We start from the raw sequence: 19,709 nt of genomic DNA on the forward strand, positions 1-19,709 counted from the left end.
TTATATACATAATTCTAGGTTCCAGCTATCACCCTACCAAGCTGTTACAATATCTTGACTATATTCCTTATGTTATACATTACATCCCGGTTACTTACTCATTTTACCATTGGAAGTCTGCCCTTTTTTTTTTTTTTTTATGAGGGCATCTCTCATATTTATTGATCAAATGGTTGTTAACAACAATAAAATTCTGTATAGGGGAGTCAATGCTCAATGCACAATCATTAATCCACCCCAAGTCTAATTTTCGTCAGTCTCCAATCTTCTGAGGCATAGCAAACAAGTTCTTACATGGAGAACAAATTCTTACATAATAAATAAGTTACATAGTGAACAGTACAAGGGCAGTCATCACAGAAACTTTCGGTTTTGCTCATGCATTATGAACTCTAAACAGTCAGTTCAAATATGAATACTCATTTGGTTTTTATACTTGATTTATATGTGGATACCACATTTCTCTCTTTATTATTATTATTTTTAATAAAATGCTGAAGTGGTAGGTAGATACAAGATAAAGGTAGAAAACATAGTTTAGTGTTGTAAGAGAGCCAATGTAGATGATCAGGTGTGTGCCTGTAGACTATGTGTTAATCCAAGCTAGACAAGGGCAATAAAACATCCACGTATGCAGAAGATTTCTCTCAGAATGGGGGGGTGAGGTTCTAAGCCTCACCTCTGTTGATCCCCAATTTCTCACCTGATGACCCCCCTGCGACTGTGCCGGTTTTAGGTTGTTCCTCCCTTGAGGAATCTTACCCGTCTCTGGCTAACCAGTCATCTTCCAGGGCCATACAGGGAAATGTAACGTTGGTAAGTGAGAGAGAAGCAATATTGTTTGAAATGGTTAGCTTTTTATTTCTTTGCATATTTATGCCCTGTAGCTTCTATGCCCAGCATTTGTCTTGAGGTATCTTTAACACTTGGAAGAATTATGATACGCGGTAAATTTGATATGAGGCACGAATTCTATTTAAGGGTTGTAATTAGGAAGGAAGAAGAAAAGCTATAGAAGTAGCAGGCGGAAGAAAACATGGGAAGATTGATTATTTCTTTGACATATTTTCTTGTAGAGTAACTTCAGCATATATAGGTTTTAAGCTACTACTTAAATTGCGCACACACATTAACATAATAGGAGTATAGTTACATCACCAAAGCATACCTGTAATTACCAGCCATCTCCAGTGAAACCAAGAAAACCAGTTAGGCACCTTAGGCATTTGTGAAAACTTATCTATGACATGGTGGATATTGTCCAACTGAACTTGAACAGTCTGAGAGAAATCAGACAAATTAAAACAACCCATTCCTGGGGCATGTTCACATCCCTTATGTTCTTTTAACAGTAAATAGTCTGTAGTTGTAAGATTTTGGAGCGCTACAATTTGCACTTCTCCAAATTCTTGGTTGAGTTCCAACAGTATAGATCCAGTCAAATTTGTTGTTTTACTGTATGCACAGGCCAGCTGAGATATCTCCTTCATTCCCATGGCAAGTCCAGGAGCTAGTGGGATGAGTGCATCTACAGCTGTAGCAGTGCGTGGATCTTTGTTGGGGTTTTTTGATGATCATCTTCTGGCATGAGTCTTCCAGAGAGTGCTGATGTTGGAAGTTCTCTTTCATATTGTATCTTAGTTCATTTTCGGGGTAGCCCAATTAGGCTTTGATCTTCTGTATAAACGCAAACAGACCCTTTGCCTATACTTTTATATGCCCTTTATACCCTTGTGTAGAACTCATTGGAGGTTACCGCACAGGAACTGCCCTTTTTTTTGTTTTGTTTTGTTTTGTTTTGTTTTTGGTATCACTAATCTACACTTACATGACGAATATTATGTTTACTAGGCTCTCCCCTTTACCAGGTCTCCCCTATAAACCCCTTTACAGTCACTATCCATCAGCATAGCAAAATGTTGTAGAATCACTACTTGCCTTCTCTGTGTTGTACAGCCCTCCCTTTTCTCCTACCCCCCCATGCATGTTAATCTTAATACCCCCCTACTTCTCCCCCCTCTTATCTCTCCCTACCCACCCATCCTCCGCAGTCCCTTTCCCTTTGGTACCTGTTAGTCCATTCTTGAGTTCTGTGATTCTGGTGCTGTTTTGTTCCTTCAGTTTTTCCTTTGTTCTTATATTCCACAGATAAGTGAAATCATTTGGTATTTCTCTTTCTCCATTTGGCTTGTTTCACTGAGCATAATACCCTGCAGCTCCATCCATGTTGCTGCAAATGGTAGGATTTGCCCTTTTCTTATGGCTGAGTAGTATTCCATTGTGTATATGCACCACATCTTCTTTATCCATTCATCTATCGATGGACATTTAGGTTGCTTCCAATTCTTGGCTATTGTAAATAGTGCTGTGATAAACATAGGGGTGCACTGATCTTTCTCATACTTGATTGCTGCATTCTTAGGGTAAATTCCTAGGAGTGGAATTCCTGGGTCAAATGGTAAGTCTGTTTTGAGCATTTTGATGTACCTCCATACTGCTTTCCACAATGGTTGAACTAACTTACATTCCCACCAGCAGTGTAGGAGGGTTCCCCTTTCTCCACATCCTCGCCAACATTTGTTGTTGTCTGTTTTTTGGATGGCAGCCATCCTTACTGGTGTGAGGTGATACCTCATTGTAGTTTTAATTTGCATTTCTCTGATAATTAGCGAAGTGGAGCATCTTTTCATGTGTCTGTTGGCCATCTGTATTTCTTTTTTGGAGAACTCTCTGTTCAGTTCCTCTGCCCATTTTTTAATTGGGTTATTTGTTTTTTGTTTGATGAGGCGTGTGAGCTCTTTATATATTCTGGACGTCAAGCCTTTATCGGATGTGTCATTTTCAAATATATTCTCCCATACTGTAGGGTTCCTTTTTGTTCTATTGATGGTGTCTTTTGCTGTACAGAAGCTTTTCAGCTTAATATAGTCCCACTTACTCATTTTTGCTGTTGTTTTCCTTGCCCGGGGAGATATGTTCAAGAAGAGGTCACTCATGTTTATGTCTAAAACGTTTGTGCCTATGTTTTCTTCCAAGAGTTTAATGGTTTCATGGCTTACATTCAGGTCTTTGATCCATTTTGAGTTTACTTTTGTATGTGGGGTTAGACAATGGTCCAGTTTCATTCTCCTACATGTAGCTGTCCAGTTTTGCCAGCACCACCTGTTGAAGAGACTGTCATTTCGCCATTGTATGTCCATGGCTCCTTTATCAAATATTAATTCACCATATATATCTGGGTTAATGTCTGGATTCTCTAGTCTGTTCCATTGGTCTGTGGCTCTGCTCTTGTGCCAGTACCAAATTGTCTTGATTACTATGGCTTTATAGTAGAGCTTGAAGTTGGGGAGTGAGATCCCCCCTACTTTATTCTTCTTTCTCAAGATTGCTTTGGCTATTCGGGGTCTTTGGTGTTTCCATATGAATTTTTGAATTATTTGTTCCAGTTCATTGAAGAATGTTGCTGGTAGTTTCATAGGGATTGCATCAAATCTGTATATTGCTTTGGGCAGGATGGCCATTTTAACAATATTAATTCTTCCTAGCCACGAGCATGGGATGAGTTTCCATCTGTTAGTGTCCCCTTTAATTTCTCTTAAGAGTGACTTGTAGTTTTCAGAGTATAAGTCTTTCACTTCTTTGGTTAGGTTTATTCCTAGGTATTTTATTTTTTTTGATGCAATTGTGAATGGAGTTGTTTTCCTGATTTCTCTTTCTGTTAGTTCTCTTTGTGTTGTTAGTATATAGGAAAGCCACAGATTTCTGTGTGTTGATTTTGTATCCTGCAACTTTGCTGTATTCCGATATCAGTTCTAGTAGTTTTGGGGTGGAGTCTTTAGGGTTTTTTATGTACAGTATCATGTCATCTGCAAATAGTGACAGTTTAACTTCTTCTTTACCAATCTGGATTCCTTGTATTTCTTTATTTTGTCTGATTGCTGTGGCTAGGACCTCCAGTACTATGTTAAATAAGAGTGGAGAGAGTGGGCATCCCTGTCTAGTTCCCGATCTCAGAGGAAATGCTTTCAGCTTCTCGCTGTTCAATATAATGTTGGCTGTGGGTTTATCATAGATGGCCTTTATTATGTTGAGGTACTTGCCCTCTATTCCCATTTTGCTGAGAGTTTTTAACATAAATGGATGTTGAACTTTGTCAAGTGCTTTTTCAGCATCTATGGAGATGATCATGTGGTTTTTGTCTTTCTTTTTGTTGATGTGGTGGATGATGTTGATGGACTTTCGAATGTTGTACCATCCTTGCATCCCTGGGATGAATCCCACTTGGTCATGGTGTATGATCCTTTTGATGTATTTTTGAATTCGGTTTGCTAATATTTTGTTGAGTATTTTTGCATCTACGTTCATCAGGGATATTGGTCTGTAGTTTTCTTTTTTGGTGGGGTCTTTGCCTGGTTTTGGTATTAGGGTGATGTTAGCTTCATAGAATGAGTTTGGGAGTATCCCCTCCTCCTCTATTTTTTGGAAAACTTTAAGGAGAATGGGTATTATGTCTTCCCTGTATGTCTGATAAAATTCCGAGGTAAATCCATCTGGCCCGGGGGTTTTGTTCTTTGGTAGTTTTTTTATTACCGCTTCAATTTCGTTGCTGGTAATTGGTCTGTTTAGATTTTCTGTTTCTTCCTGGGTCAATCTTGGAAGGTTATATTTTTCTAGGAAGTTGTCCATTTCTCCTAGGTTTCCCAGCTTGGTAGCATATAGGTTTTCATAGTATTCTCTAATAAGTCTTTGCATTTCCGTGGGGTCCGTCGTGATTTTTCCTTTCTCGTTTCTGATACTGTTGATTTGTGTTGACTCTCTTTTCTTCTTAATAAGTCTAGCTAGAGGCTTATCTATTTTGTTTATTTTCTCAAAGAACCAGCTCTTGGTTTCATTGATTTTTGCTATTGTTTTATTCTTCTCAATTTTATTTATTTCTTCTCTGATCTTTATTATGTCCCTCCTTCTGCTGACCTTAGGCCTCATCTGTTCTTCTTTTTCCAATTTCGATAATTGTGACATTAGACCATTCATTTGGGATTGTTCTTCCTTTTTAAAATATGCTTGGATTGCTATATACTTTCCTCTTAAGACTGCTTTTGCTGTGTCCCACAGAAGTTGGGGCTTAGTGTTGTAGTTGTCATTTGTTTCCATATATTGCTGGATCTCCATTTTGATTTGGTCATTGATACATTGATTATTTAGGAGCGTGTTGTTAAGCCTCCATGTGTTTGTGAGCCTCTTTGCTTTCTTTGTACAGTTTATTTCTAGTTTTATGCCTTTGTGGTCTGAAAAGTTGGTTGGTAGGATTTCAATCTTTTGGAATTTTCTGAGGCTCTTTTTGTGGCCTAGTATGTGGTCTATTCTGGAGAATGTTCCATGTGCACTTGAGAAGAATGTGTATCCTCTTTCTTTTGGATGTAGAGTTCTATAGATGTTTATTAGGTCCATCTGCTCTACTGTGTTGTTCAGTGCTTCCGTGTCCTTACTTATTTTCTGCCCAGTGGATCTATCCTTTGGGGTGAGTGGTGTGTTGAAGTCTCCTAGAATGAATGCATTGCAGTCTATATCCCACTTTAGTTCTGTTAGTATTTGTTTCACATATGCTGGTGCTCCTATGTTGGGTGCATATATATTTAGAATGGTTATATCCTCTTGTTTGACTGAGCCCTTTATCATTACGTAGTGTCCTTCTTTATCTCTTGTTACTTTCTTTGTTTTGAAGTCTATTTTGTCTGATATTAGTACTGCAACCCCTGCTTTCTTCTCACTGTTGTTTGCTTGAAATATGTTTTTCCATCCCTTGACTTTTAGTCTGTACATGTTTTTGGGTTTGAGGTGAGTTTCTTGTAAGCAGCATATAGATGGGTCTTGCTTTTTTATCCATTCTGTTACTCTGTGTCTTTTGATTGGTGCATTCAACCCATTAACATTTAGGCTGACTATTGAAAGATATGTACTGATTGCCATTGCAGGCTTTAAATTCGTGGTTACCAAAGGTTCAAGGTTAGCCTCTTTAGTATCTTACTGCCTAACTTAGCTAGCTTATTGAGCTGTTATATACACTGTCTGGAGATTCTTTACTTCTCTCCCTTCTTGTTCCTCCTCCTGGATTCTTCATATGTTTGGTGTTTTGTGCTGTGCTCTTTCTAGGAGTGCTCCCATCTAGAGCAGTCCCTGTAAGATGTTCTGTAGAGGTGGTTTATGGAAAGCAAATTCCCTCAGCTTTTGTTTGTCTGGGAATTGTTTAATCCCACCATCATATTTGAATGATAGTCGTGCTGGATACAGTATCCTTGGTTCAAGGCCCTTCTGTTTCATTGTATTAAATATATCATGCCATTCTCTTCTGGCCTGTAGGGTTTCTGTTGAGAAATCTGACGTTAGCCTGATGGGTTTCCCTTTATAGGTGACCTTTTTCTCTCTAGCTGCCTTTAACACTCTTTCCTTGTCCTTGATCTTTGCCATTTTAATTATGATGTGTCTTGGTGTTGCCCTTCTTGGATCCTTTCTGTTGGGGGTTCTGTGTATTTCCATGGTCTGTTTGATTACTTCCTCCCCCAGTGTGGGGAAGTTTTCAGCAATTATTTCTTCTAAGATACTTTCCATCTCTTTTCCTCTCTCTTCTTCTTCTGCGACCCCTATAATACGGATATTGTTCCTTTTGGATTGGTCACACAGTTCTCTTAATATTGTTTCATTCCTGGAGATCCTTTTGTCTCTCTCTATGTCAGCTTCTATGCGTTCCTGTTCTCTGATTTCAATTCCATCAATGGCCTCTTGCATTCTATCCATTCTGCTTATAAACCCTTCCAGAGTTTGTTTCATTTCTGCGATCTCCTTTCTGGCATCTGTGATCTCCCTCCGGACTTCATCCCATTTCTCTTGCGTATTTCTCTTCATCTCTGTCAGCATGTTTATGATTCTTATTTTGAATTCTTTTTCAGGAAGACTGGTTAGGTCTGTCTCCTTCTCTGGTGTTGTCTCTGTGATCTTTGTCTGCCTGTAGCTTTGCCTTTTCATGGTGATAGGAATAGTTTGCAGAGCTGGGACGAGTGACGGCTGGAAGGACTTCCTTTCTTGTTGATTTGTGGCCCTCCTCTCCTGGGAGAACAGCGGCCTCTAGTGGCTTGTGCTGCGCAGCTGCGCGCAGACAGCGTTTCTGCTTCCTGCCGGGCTGCTATGGAGTTAATCTCCGCTGTTGCTGTGGGCGTGGCCTGGCTCGGGCAGCTGCTCCAAAGTGGTGGAGTCGCGTTGGAGCAGGAGCTGCTGGGAGGCTATTTATCTCCGTAAGGGGCCTGCCTGCTCCCTGCAGCCCAGGGGTTAGGGTGCCCAGAGATCCCGGATTCCCTACCTCTGGAGGGATTGTTTTCTTAATTTCTCTTTCTGATAGTTTGTTATCAGTGTATAGAAACACAATAGATTTTTGTATATTGTATATTGTGTATTTTGTATTCTGCAACTTTACTGAATTTGTTTATTCTTATATATATATATATATATATATATATATATATATATATATATATATTTGGTGGAGTCCTCAGGATTTTCTATATATAAGATCACATCATCCACAAATAGTGACAGTTTCTCCTGCTAACTTTGGGCTTCATTTGTTCTTCTTTTTCTAGTTCCTTGAGGTGTAGTTACATTGTTTGTTTGAGATTTTTCTTGTTGAGCTTGTCATTTATAACTATGAACTTCCCTTTTGGAACTGCTTTTGCTTCATGCCATAATTGTACAGTATGTTGTATTTTTCATTTTCATTTATCTCAAGAGGTATTTTGATTTCTCTATTGATCGATTGTTCAGTAGCATGTTATTTAATCTCCACATATTTGTGAATTTTCCAGTTTTTGTCTTGTAATTGATTTCTAGTTTCATATCATTGTAGTCAGAAAAGATGATATAGAAATTTGATATAGTTTCAACCTTAAATTTATTAAGACTTGTTTGTAGCCTAACATGATTTATCCTGGAGAATGTTCAATGTGCACTTGAGAAGAATAAGTATTTGGTTGTTTTGGATGGAAAGTTCTGTATGTATCTGTTAACTCCATCTGGTCTACTGCATTAATGCCAATGTTTCCTTAGTGGCTTTCTTTCTGGATGATCTATCCATTGATGAAAATGGAGTACCAAAGTCTCCTATTATTATTGTAATGCTATCTATTTCTCCCTTTGTTAATATTTGCTTTATGTATTTATGTGCTCTTATATTGGGTGCATAAATATGATCACTCTTCTCAAGAACAACTTAGCCTGGTAAAGTATTCTTGGTTGGCAGTTTTTTCTTGCAGAACTTTGAATATATAATCACATTTTCTCCTGGATTGCACTGTTTCTGCTGAGATATATGGTGATAGTCTTACGGGAGTTTCCCTGTAAGTGCCAAGTTTCTTTTCTTTTACTACTTACAAGATTTTCTCTTTGTCTTTTTTTGTTGTTGTTGCAGTTTTATTACAATGTATCTTGGAAAAGATCTCTTTGTATTGAATTCGTTTGGGGACCTATGAGCCTCAGGAACTTGATGTCCAAATGACCCCTCAGATTTGGAATGTTTTCATCCATTATTTCTTTAAATAAGCTTTCTGTTTTTATCTCCCTCTCTTCTTCTTCTGGGACTCCCATAATGCACAGATTATTTCTTTTTTGATTTCCCTTAACTCTCATAGTCTTTCCTGATTTCTTTTCATCATAGTTTCTTATTACTCCTCTGACTGGCTCATTTCAAGTAACCTGTTTCGAGCTCACTGATGTTTTCTTCTGCTTGATCAAGTCTGCTGTTGAAGCTCTCTATTGAATTATTCAGTGCAGTCATTGAATTCTTCACCTTCAAAATTCTGTTTGGTTGATTTTTATGTTTTCTATTTCTGTTTCAATTCTCATTTTGTTCTTACATTATTTTTCTGACTTCATTAAATTGTGGATCTGTATTCTTTTGTAGCAATCTGAGCATCTTTAGAACAATTATTTTGAATTCTTTTTTGGGCAATTTGTGGATCTTCATTGGGTAAATTACTGGAAGTTTACTGCATTTCTTTGGTGGTGTCATGTTTTCCTGATTCTTCATGATTCCTATAGCCTTTTGTAGGTATCTGAATATTTGAAGAGACAGTCACCTCTTCCAGACTTTATGGACTGACTTTAGTAAGGAAAGACCTTCACCCGTGGGTGGTGACATGCTGGAACATTTTGTGACCTCAGGTCTAGTGTGTGGGACACCAAGTGTGGAGGTATGTAGTGGCTCTGGATCCAGGAGTGCATTGTGTCTTGTCAGCTTAGGCAGCTGGGGTTTAGCACATCAACTACTGCATGATCCTTGACAAGAGTTGTGAGGGGTCTACAGTGAATGAAAGGGCTGTTGGGTCATCAGTGGTACCTCTAGGTCCATTGGCCAGGTCTGAGGCAGGTGATGGTGATATCCAGAACCAGGGTATGCATATACTTTGCAATGTGGGCAGCTGTAGGTTCCTGCATGGTAGCAGGGGCTGGCTGTAGATACCCATACAGTGGCAAGGGCCAGGACCAACTTTGGGCTCATGAGCAACTGTGGGAGCCCTAGCTGTCAATGTGTACTAGTCTACAGGGGCTAGCCTCAGGTGATTGCATGGCATTGGAGGTGGGTGATGGGAGTTGGGATGGAAGAATGCAGTTGTACACTTGCATGGGCTTGCATCAGACTCATACATCAGTGTAGGTCAATGACAAGAGTCAGGGCCACATCCGGCCCACAGGAAGCTGTGAGAACCTTGGCTGTCTATGTATACTCATGTGGCTGTAGTAGCTGGCTACAGGTGCATGTACAGCAGTGGAGATTAGCTGTGGGGGCCTACACTGTCATCTTACATGCACATAACTGCAGAGGCTTGGGCTGGTGCCTGTGTGGACTCTGGGCTTTGGAGGGGAGGAAGTGTGGATTCTTTTGTGGAAGGCATCTGCATCTGTGAGCATGAAAACCTGTGGAATGAAAATCCCTACAGTGAAATCTGCAGGGGTTCTGCAGTGGCTGTGCTGGCCATAGGTTTCCTCAGCAGCAAAAGCTGCTGGGGTCCTCTGAGCAGCAGTATGCCGATGTGTGCAATGAAATTCTAAGTGATAAGAGCTGGGGAAGAGGTCTGGAGCATCTGTAACGGTGGTAGAGCTCTTCAGCAGTGAAGACTCCTGTGGTCCTCTGTAGAGCAGAGCACTGGAAACTGCAGTAGCTCACACTATGTGGCTGATACTGGTAACCCCTGCCTTTCTTTGTTCCTAGTCATCTTTTTATTTTTATATTTTATTTTTTATTAAGGTATCATTGATATACACTTTATGAAGGTTTCACATGAAAAACAATGTGGTTACTACATTCACCTATATTAATGAGTCCCCCCCCATACCCCATTGCAGTCACTGTCCATCAGTGTAGTAAGATGCCACAGAGTCACTACTTGTCTTCTCTGTGCTACACTGTCTTCCCCATGACCCCCTCCCCCCACACCATGTGTACTAATCATAATACCCCTCAATCGCCTTCTCCCTCCCTTCCCCCATCACCCTCCTGCGTCCCTTTCCCTTTGGTAACTGTTAGTCCATTCTTGGGTTCTGTGAGTCTGCTGCTGTTTTGTTCCTTCAGTTTTGCTTTGTCCTTATACTCCACAAATGAGGGAAATCATTTGGTACTTGTCTTTCTCCGCCTGCCTTATTTCACTGAGCATAATACCCTCTAGCTCCATCCATGTTGTTGCAAATGGCAGGATTTGTTTATTTCTTATAGCTGAATAGTATTCCACTGTGTATATGTACCACATCTTCTTTATCCATTCATCTACTGATGGACATTTAGGTTGCTTCCCTATCTTAGCTGTTGTAAACAGTGCTGTTATAAACATAGGAGTGCATATGTCTTTTTGATTCTGAGAACTTGTTTTCTTTTTTTTTTCTTTTTGCTATCATTAATCTACAATTACATGAAGAACACTATGTTTACCAGGCTCCCCACCCTCAACAAGTCCCCCCCCACTACAGTTACTGTCCATCAGCGTAGCAAGATGCCATATAATCACCACCTGTCTTCTCTGTGTTGTACAGCCCTCCCTGTGTCCCCCACAACACTATACATGCTAATCGTAATGCCCCCTTTCTTTTCCCCCACCCTTATCCCTCCCTTCCCTCCCATCCTCCCCAGTCCCTTTCCCTTTGGTAACTGTTAGTCCATTCTTGGGTTCTGTGATTCTGCTGCTGTTTTGTTCCTTCATGAGAACTTGTTTTCTTTGGGTAAATTCCTAGGAGTGGAATTCCTGGGTCAAATGGTATTTCTATTTTGAGTTTTTTGAGGAACCTCCACACTGCTTTCTGCATGGTTGAACTAATTTACATTCTCACCAGCAGTGTAGGAGGGTTCCCCTTTCTCTGCATCCTCTCCCGCATTTGTTGTTCCTAGTCTTTTGGATGTTGGCCATCCTAACTGGTGTGAGGTGATATCTCATTGTGGTTTTACTTTGCATTTCCCTGATAATTAGTGATGTGGAGCATCTTTTGATGTGCCTGTTGGCCATCTGACTTTCTTCTTTGGAGAAGTGTTTGTTCATTTCCTCTGCTCATTTTTTAATTGGGTTATTTGCTTTTTGGTTGTTGAAGCATGTGAGTTCTTTGTATATTTTGGGTGTTAACCCCTTGTCAGATCTGTCATTTACGAATATATTCTCCCATATTGTAGGATGCCTTTTTGTTCTACTGATGGTGTCCTTTTGTGTACAGAAACTTTTCAGTTTGATGTAGTCCCATTTGTTCATTTTTGCTTTTGTTTCCCTTGCCTGAGGAGTTATGTTCAGGAAAAAGTTGCTCATGTTTATATTCAAGAGATTTTTGCCTGTGTTTTCTTCTAAGAGTTTTATGGTCTCATGACTTACATTCAGGTCTTTGATCCATTTTGAGTTTACTTTTGTGTTTGGTGTTAAGCAATAATCCAGTTTCATTCTCTTACATGTAACTGTCCAGTTTTGCCAACACCAGTTGTTGAAGAGGCTATTTCCCCATTGTATGACCATGGCTCCTTTATCCTATATTAATTGACCATGTATGCTTGGGTTTATATGTTCCTAGCCATCTTAAGATGTCTCAGCTTTGTTGGTCTCTGTGTGGGGTAAAACTGAAGTGGCTTCTTCTTGAAGTGTTCCAGAAGTCTAGGGAAACTGTTCCCTCTCCTCAATTTCCTCTTACCAGTGAGGGGAAATCTCTCAGGCTGAGAAATTCCCTTTTGACACTGAGCAGTGCCAACCTTGGGGATGCGATGATGAAGGCAAAATGAAACTGTTCTTCCTACCTTTTTTCTGTGGTTATTTTCAGGTTTTCTGCTCCACTGTGTTGCTTAAGCTTCTTAAGTGGACTTCCAAGCTCTCCCCTAGCTATTTTTGTCCATGGATAGTTGTCAAATTGTTCTTTGTTGGGGATGGAGGCTAGATTCTCCTACTGTGCCATCTTGATGATGAATTCTCTTGTACAGTCCTTTAAAAATGTCACTCTGTTGTCTTGTAGCTTGCATGGTTTCTAACAAGATGGCTGTTGTTTTTTAAAAATTTCTGGTAATGTGTCTTTTTTCCCTCTTTGGCTGCCTGTAAATTTTTTTCTTTGTTTTGTGTTTTCAGAAGTTGAATATAATATGTCTACCTCAGGCTTGGGTGTTTGTCTTGGTTTGTGGTTTGGATCTGTAGTTTGTTGTATGCCATTAATTTTGGAAACTCTTAGCCATTATCCCTTCAAATAATTATTCTACCCTGTTCTCTGTGTTTTTTCCTTCTGGAATATGAATTGTATATCTGTAAGATCACTTGATGTCCTACAATTCCTGGATGCTCTGCTCTTATTTTTTGAATATTTTCAAGTTTGAATATTTTCGAGTTCACTGATCCTTCCCTTAGCTCTGTGAAGTCTTCTGATAAGCTTGACAATATTGATCTCCATTACTGTGTTTTCATTTATAGGTTGTTCATTTGATTTTTTATTACAGTTTCCATCTCTCTGCTGAAATTACCCATCTGACAATGAGTGTAGTCCAATTTTTCCATTCGTGCCCTTGACATATTTTTTGTTTATTGTAAATTCCCTGTCTGATAACCCCAGCATCTGGATTATATATGAGTCTGGTTGTGTTGATTGTTTTGTCTCTTAGCATTATGGGTTGTTTTTATTTTACTCTTGCTTTTTCTACATTGCTTCCTCAATGACTTTTGTTTATTTTTGTTTCTTCATAGGGAAGATAGAGAAGAAGAATCTAGGCAGGGCTCCATGGCCTTCTTGCACCAGCTGCTCTTTACCATGTACCATGAGAGATGCTTTCTCAAGACTCTTGCCATCATTTTTTGTGAGTACCCATTGAAATCCATAGAGAGAAAAACCTGTGAGTGGGTGAACTTACCTTATATCTGCAGCCTTTAAGTCTCCATAATGTCACCAGCCAATACTCTGCCTCCATCAATTTGTTAACAATTCTAGGTGAATCCTCTTACCAGTGTTCCACTCCCCTAGGTAAACAAGTGCTTGCATTCCATATCTCCCTGTAGGCACTTGACTCTCCTCAGATGTGGGGTTAGTTGGCATTTCATCAACTTCAACTGTTTGGTAGAATCAGGAAAAGTTGTTAACTGAAGTTCAGCATTTTTTAAAACTATAAAGGTGGGAGGGACATCCTTTCTAGCTTTTTTCTAACTTTCTACACCCAAGTAGAAACCAGAAATCTGATTCTCCTTTTTACTCCTAATCTCTCTGCTGGTAGGGTGACTATTTGTCCTGGTTTATACCAGCTTAATTATTAATAGCATTCCCCTTTCACTCAAAGAGTTTCTTCACTTGAATGGTACATTGTATAAATCATCCTGCCCTTATAAATATTATATAATGAGGTTTTGCCAGGGACATATGTTAAGTTTGAATGGATTTGTTTGTCCTGGATAAAAACCAAATACTGAAGATCACTTTGGTGATATTCAAAAGGATATGGGGAGATAAGGTGTAAATCCAATGTGTAGACTTTATTTGGATCCTGTTTCAATCCAAATGGACTTTTTATTTAAGACAATCAGGGACATTTGAACATGAATTAGGTATTAGAAGATATTAAAGAATTATTGTTATTTTGTGAAGTATTAGAGTGATATTATAGTTATGTTTTTAAAGATCTTATTTGTCAGAGATAAACTCTAATATATTTGGAGGTGAAATGATCTGACCATGGGGATTTACTTAAAAATACTCAAAAATAAAAAAAGGTAAAAGGAGAGAGCAATATGATTGATAAAAACAAGAAGGACAAAATGTTGATAATTGCTGAAGCTAGGAGATAGGCCCATGGGGGTTCATTATTTTATTATCTCATCTTTTTGTATTTTTGTCAATTTCATAATAAAAACTTTACAAAAGAGAGACAAGGATATAATCAAGAACCTATTTCTTAAAAAAAAAAATAAGGTGGTGATTATCCTACAACTTAAACTGGTAAGGGTGAATATTTCTTATGGCAGATCGGAGGCCAGGCAGCTATGCCTAAAAGTTCATTTGAAAACTTGCTATCCATCAGTGATTATTCAGCAAGCCAGATAATCTGTGATATAATGGGTACAGGGAGAAAAAAAGAGGTGAAATGCCGTGGTTTCAGTGCAGTTCAGTCCTACAGACCCACACTGGACCGGAAGGAGGGAATGCCCCTTGCAGATGTCTCATCAGTCCTGACCCATTTTAGTGTCTCTTTTGGGCAAACTTATCTTAGAAGGGATACACTCTACTTTTCTTCTCTTTTATCCAGGTTCTCACTGTCCTTCCATTCTCTCCTCTTCATAATACGGGGGGGCGGTGGGTAACAAGGCTATAAAGTCTATGGGAGCAAGGGCAGTTCACTATTTTGATGGTGGATGGTACACCTAGTACCATTACTGGTGCATAATAAAAGACATTAAATACCCATTCGGTAAAGAAATAGATGAATAAATGCACATTTGCTGCTTACCCCAGAGGAGGAACTTAATAAATATTGTACTTCTTGAGTTGAGTTGTGAGTGGCAGAATTGAAAAGAGAATTTTTGAGTTTGTGTACCTTTAGCACTGGACCTCTTCAAAGTCTTTGAAAGATGTCCAGATGAACAGAATCAGCCAATGTAATGTCTGTGAACAGACTAGGGAAGCTAAAAATGAAGTGTGGCTTCATTTAAAACTTAAAGAACAATATACAGTTATGTACATGCCGTCTTTCTTTCAAACATATTCATGGAAATGATTGCTAGAGGACAGTGTTCTTTCCTCCCTCTTAAAGTTCTTAGACTATAATTCTGCAAAGAAATCAGGCGGCTTTGTAATATCTGTCCTCTTGGAATGACAGGTACCCTTAAATAAATAGGTGTCATTAATCATGGTGCTGGGTTTGTTTAATGAGCATGCAAGATTGACAAGTTAGTAATAAATCTCCAGCTCTTACAGGGAAGGTTGCTAAGGAGGTGCAGTGGCTTAATTTACATCTTTGGAAGGCACCAAAGATTTAATAATCTCCCTGCCTCATACATCAAACTAATACTCCTGAGGCAGAAAAGCAAAACATTTTTAACTGTTAATCTGAGAAGCAATAAAAGCCTGTCTCAGGTCACAAATAAATTGAGTTTCTGGTGGTGTCAGTGGACCCCTACTGTATGTGATTTACTCAGATTCCAAAGCCACTCAGGACCCCTGGAACCTTGGCTGCAAAACCAGGCAAGCTGGGAATGTGATGGGGATTGCCAATCTAATAGAAGGTCTAGACTGAGGGCAGTGACTGATTCTAACTTAGATGTACCCAGTAATTTATTTCACCTTTCTATAAATAGACTATGGGCCACAAACATATGAATTGAGATTCAGTTCTAAAGGACTGCTTTTAGTTGGCATTATAACCATTTTATATTTGTTCTTAAAAGGCCAAAAGCTGTTTTGAAGTTTTTACTTTCTAAGTGTAAGATTTAAGCTGGCCAGGAAACTGGGATGCAGAAAGGAGATATAGCCCTTCACAGAACAATGAGCCATTTGTGAAACTTAACCAATTTTCAGATTTCCAGTTATTCATTTCTTTAGCAACTGAGCCATGAGGTGTATTGAATTTATTAATTTGTAAAATTGTCCCCTATTGATACTGATGTAGAAAATGTCATCTTCCTTATTTAAAGAAGAGGCCATGATGGTCTCATAGAAAGAGGAGGGTAGAGTTATGTGCATTTGCAGTATGTATATGTGCATTCATTGCTCCAATTTGTCATGAAATCATTTTTATAAGGGAACTAGCTTGTAAAATATGATCTCTGCTCATCTTTTACTAATGCTGCTTATAATTTGAACAGAATCATTTTTGATGTGGAATACTCTGTTACAGGAAATGGAAAAAAGAGCCTAAACTGGTGATAAAAGATAGCCAATTCCCCTCCTCCACCCACTTCCTTCTAACCCCTGTGGCTCTACATCGTAGCTGCGCATTAGGGCTGTATTTTGTCATGTCTTTTAAGGACGCACTGGCTGGCACAGAATGAGCTTCAGACTATTACTAGCACATCCATTCGACTTTAGCAATTAGGAAAACATACAACCCCAGATATGCCTGGGCTGCCTCTGTCTGACTGTCTCTGAGGTGGGCTAGATTCTCCCGGTCAGGAGTCCACGTTGGGACAGGTGAGAGAAGTCTTAGAGGAAAATCTCTTCTTTCTCTAGTAATTCGCTTAGCAAGCATTCATTAATTACTTTTGGTCCTGGAGATGTAAAGGCCATGTAAGCACAGACGTAAAGAGCGCTGTACCAATTTCCTGTTCCTTCTGTAACAAATTACCACAATTTTAGTGACTTAAAACAACACAAATTTACTATTTTCTTGTTCTGAAGATCAGAAGTCTAAAATCAAGGTGTGGGCAGCTGGGCTCCTCCTGGAGGCTCTGGGGGAGTCTGCCTCCTTGCCTCTTCCAGCTTCTGGAGGCGGTGGCGTTCCTTGGTCCACAGCCCTATCCTTGAATCACTTCAACCTGGGCTTCTGCTGTCACATTTCCTACTTCTCAGTGTGATCTCTCACCTCCCTCTTATGAGGATTCTTGATTACACTGAGCCCACCTGGATAATCCAGGATAATCTTCCCACCTCAAAACTCTTAATTTAATCACATCAGCAAAGTTTTATTTTCTATATAAGCTAATGTTCACAGGTTCCAGGAATTAGGATGTGGGCATCCTTGGAGGGGCCATTACTCAGCAGTCTCATGTAGGTTGCTCAGGCCCAAGGATCACCTTTGACTCCTCTCTCCTTTTGCTCCTATGTCTGGTCCTTCAGCAAATCCTTGTGGCTCTCTTTTTAAAGCTTTCCATCATGGGACCACTTTTCACCTCCTTCACTGCTATCACCCTGTCTCAGCCACCATCACGTCCCATGTAGATTGTTAAAATATCTTCCTAACTGGTCTCTCTGTGTCTATGCTTGGTCTCTCCATTCTGTGTGCCACTCAGCAGCCAGAGCAATCCCATTCCAACATAAATTGGATAAAGTCATGCCTCTTTCCAAAAATCACAGATGATTTCCCATGTCATTCAGAGTAAAAGCCCAAGTCCTTAAAATAGCCTACAAATCCTAGATGCTCTGTCCCGTCTGACCTTCACATCACTTCTTTGACCTTCTCTCCCCTCTTCCCCTTGCTCATTCCACTCCAGCCACAGTAGCCTTCTTACTGTTTCACAAATATTCAAAGCACATTCACATCTCAGGATCTTCCCACAAGCTGTTTCCTCTGCCTGGAAGTCTCTTCCCGTAGAAAACCACATGGCTTGCTCTCTTATCTCCTTCACATGTTTGCTCAAATGTCACTTTCTTAGTGTGGCCCGCCTGAAATCCTTTATTTAAAATGGTATGTCCCTCTATACTGGCCTTTTCTGCTTTGTTTTTCTTGTACTTTGTAGTTTGCTTATTTATCTTGTGGTGGTAGATTCCTCCCCACTTTAAAACAGACTCCACAAAGACAGGAATTTATTCCTGTTGTGTTCACTGTTGTATCTTCAGTACCAAGAACAGTGTTTGGCCCATAGTAGGTACTCAATAAGATTTGTTGAATGAGTTCATGAGTTCCTTCTAGCATCGGTGAGTGGTTTTTAGGTCAGCCTTCCCTACATTGGAAGAAAGGAGATCGAACCTGAATGTTGGGAGACTAGAATAAACAATACAACATTGGCCAGCTCTAGCTTTAGGAAAAGATGCTTCTAGAAACTGACCTACCTACTTCTTGTAAATATTTCTGTTAAAAAAATAAAATAAGTACATTCACAGATCTGTCTGTGCCTGGGATGAGAAAAGTTGAAATAAATTTAATCATTGTGATATTGTGACATAATAATAAAAAAATTTTTTGACCATATTCCCTGGTTCCTGGCACAGAGCTCCTAAAAGCCTTGGGATTTCCTGAGTAATAGGGATGAGAGGAGCATCTTTTGTTATTCATAATGAGCCTCTTTCAACCACTAATGCTAATGAAAATTAATAAAGGTACAGAATCAAGCAAATATTCTTTCCTATATGAACTGTGTTCAAAGAAAAATTGCCGAGGAGGAAAGTCATTCTTTTCTTTTTGTATAGTTTTTTCTTACATTGAAACAATCTCGAAGTTACCAAAATAGTCAAATATAGTGCAACAAGCCACTTTTTTCCCCAAGCCATCTGAGAGTAAGTTACCGACCTGATGTCCCATCACACCTAGATACTGAATACCTGAAAAACCTTTTTCTCCCCAGAGAGAAGGACACTGTCTTAGATAAACATAATGCAGTCATCAAAATCAGGAACTTAACATTGATGTCCACTTGTCCTCATAACACCCTTTATAGCAAAAGGGTCCTGTGCGGGATCACGTGTTGCATTTAATTCTCATGATTCTTTCATCTCTTTCATTCTGGAACAGTTCCTCCAGCTCTGACTGTCATGACCGGGACGTTTTCGAAGACTGCAGGTCAGTTATTTTGTTGACTGCCCTTCCAATGGATTTGTCTGGTGTTTCCTCGTGAATGGAGTCAAGTCATGCATTTTCAGGAGGAATATCACAGTACTGGAGCTGAGGTCTTCCTTTTGCACCTTCTTGTCAGGTGGTATATGATTTTGATTTTGTCCCATTACTGATGAGGTTCACTGATCATTTTATTAAGGTGGGGGTCTACTGGCCTTCTTCACTGTGAAGTTACTCTTTTGTCTTTATAATTAATCAGTATTTTATGAGGAGATACTTTGAGTATATTTAAATATCCTGTTCTTCAACAAACATTCATTTTATTCATTTACTTATATAAATAAACTAATGGGTTTTCATTTTATTCAGTGGGTTATAATCTGTTACACTATCATTATTTATTTTGATACTCAGATTTCTCAGGTTAGTAATGTCAGAGCCCCATCAGTCTGGCCTTTGTGTCTTTCATTATGTCCTGCCATTTTTGAGAACTTCCTTACTTTCCTGGCACAAGATGTCCCGAGTATATCTTGTACTTTCCTTGCTCTGACCTTTGGATCAGCACTTCTCCCTGGTTCCTTTTAGTGGAGAATGATATTCAGAAACTAGGATCAGGTGGTCTTGCTGTTGGGTATCATTGCTCCCAACCCCTCTCACTTTCTAGTGGAGACAGCTAGGAAATATGCGTGCCCGCGTGCGTTTGTGTGTGTAATGCAACATGTGCACTGTGTATTTGGATTCAAATTAGCCA

General features: G+C 39.4%; 1 protein-coding gene across 1 annotated transcript in view; it reads left to right on the plus strand.

The window, feature by feature from the left end:
* HYDIN (HYDIN axonemal central pair apparatus protein) overlaps positions 1–19,709 on the plus strand; it is a 377,997-nt gene that overhangs the window by 10,125 nt on the left and 348,163 nt on the right. The window contains exons 2-3 of the mRNA XM_057493202.1: positions 13,233–13,342; positions 18,917–18,964. The gene's annotated coding sequence lies outside the window, so the exon portion shown is untranslated. The remainder of the gene's footprint in view (positions 1–13,232; positions 13,343–18,916; positions 18,965–19,709) is intronic.

The sequence above is a fragment of the Manis pentadactyla genome, chromosome 15 (assembly GCF_030020395.1).
Source record: "Manis pentadactyla isolate mManPen7 chromosome 15, mManPen7.hap1, whole genome shotgun sequence".
Classification (NCBI taxonomy): Eukaryota; Metazoa; Chordata; class Mammalia; order Pholidota; family Manidae; genus Manis; species Manis pentadactyla.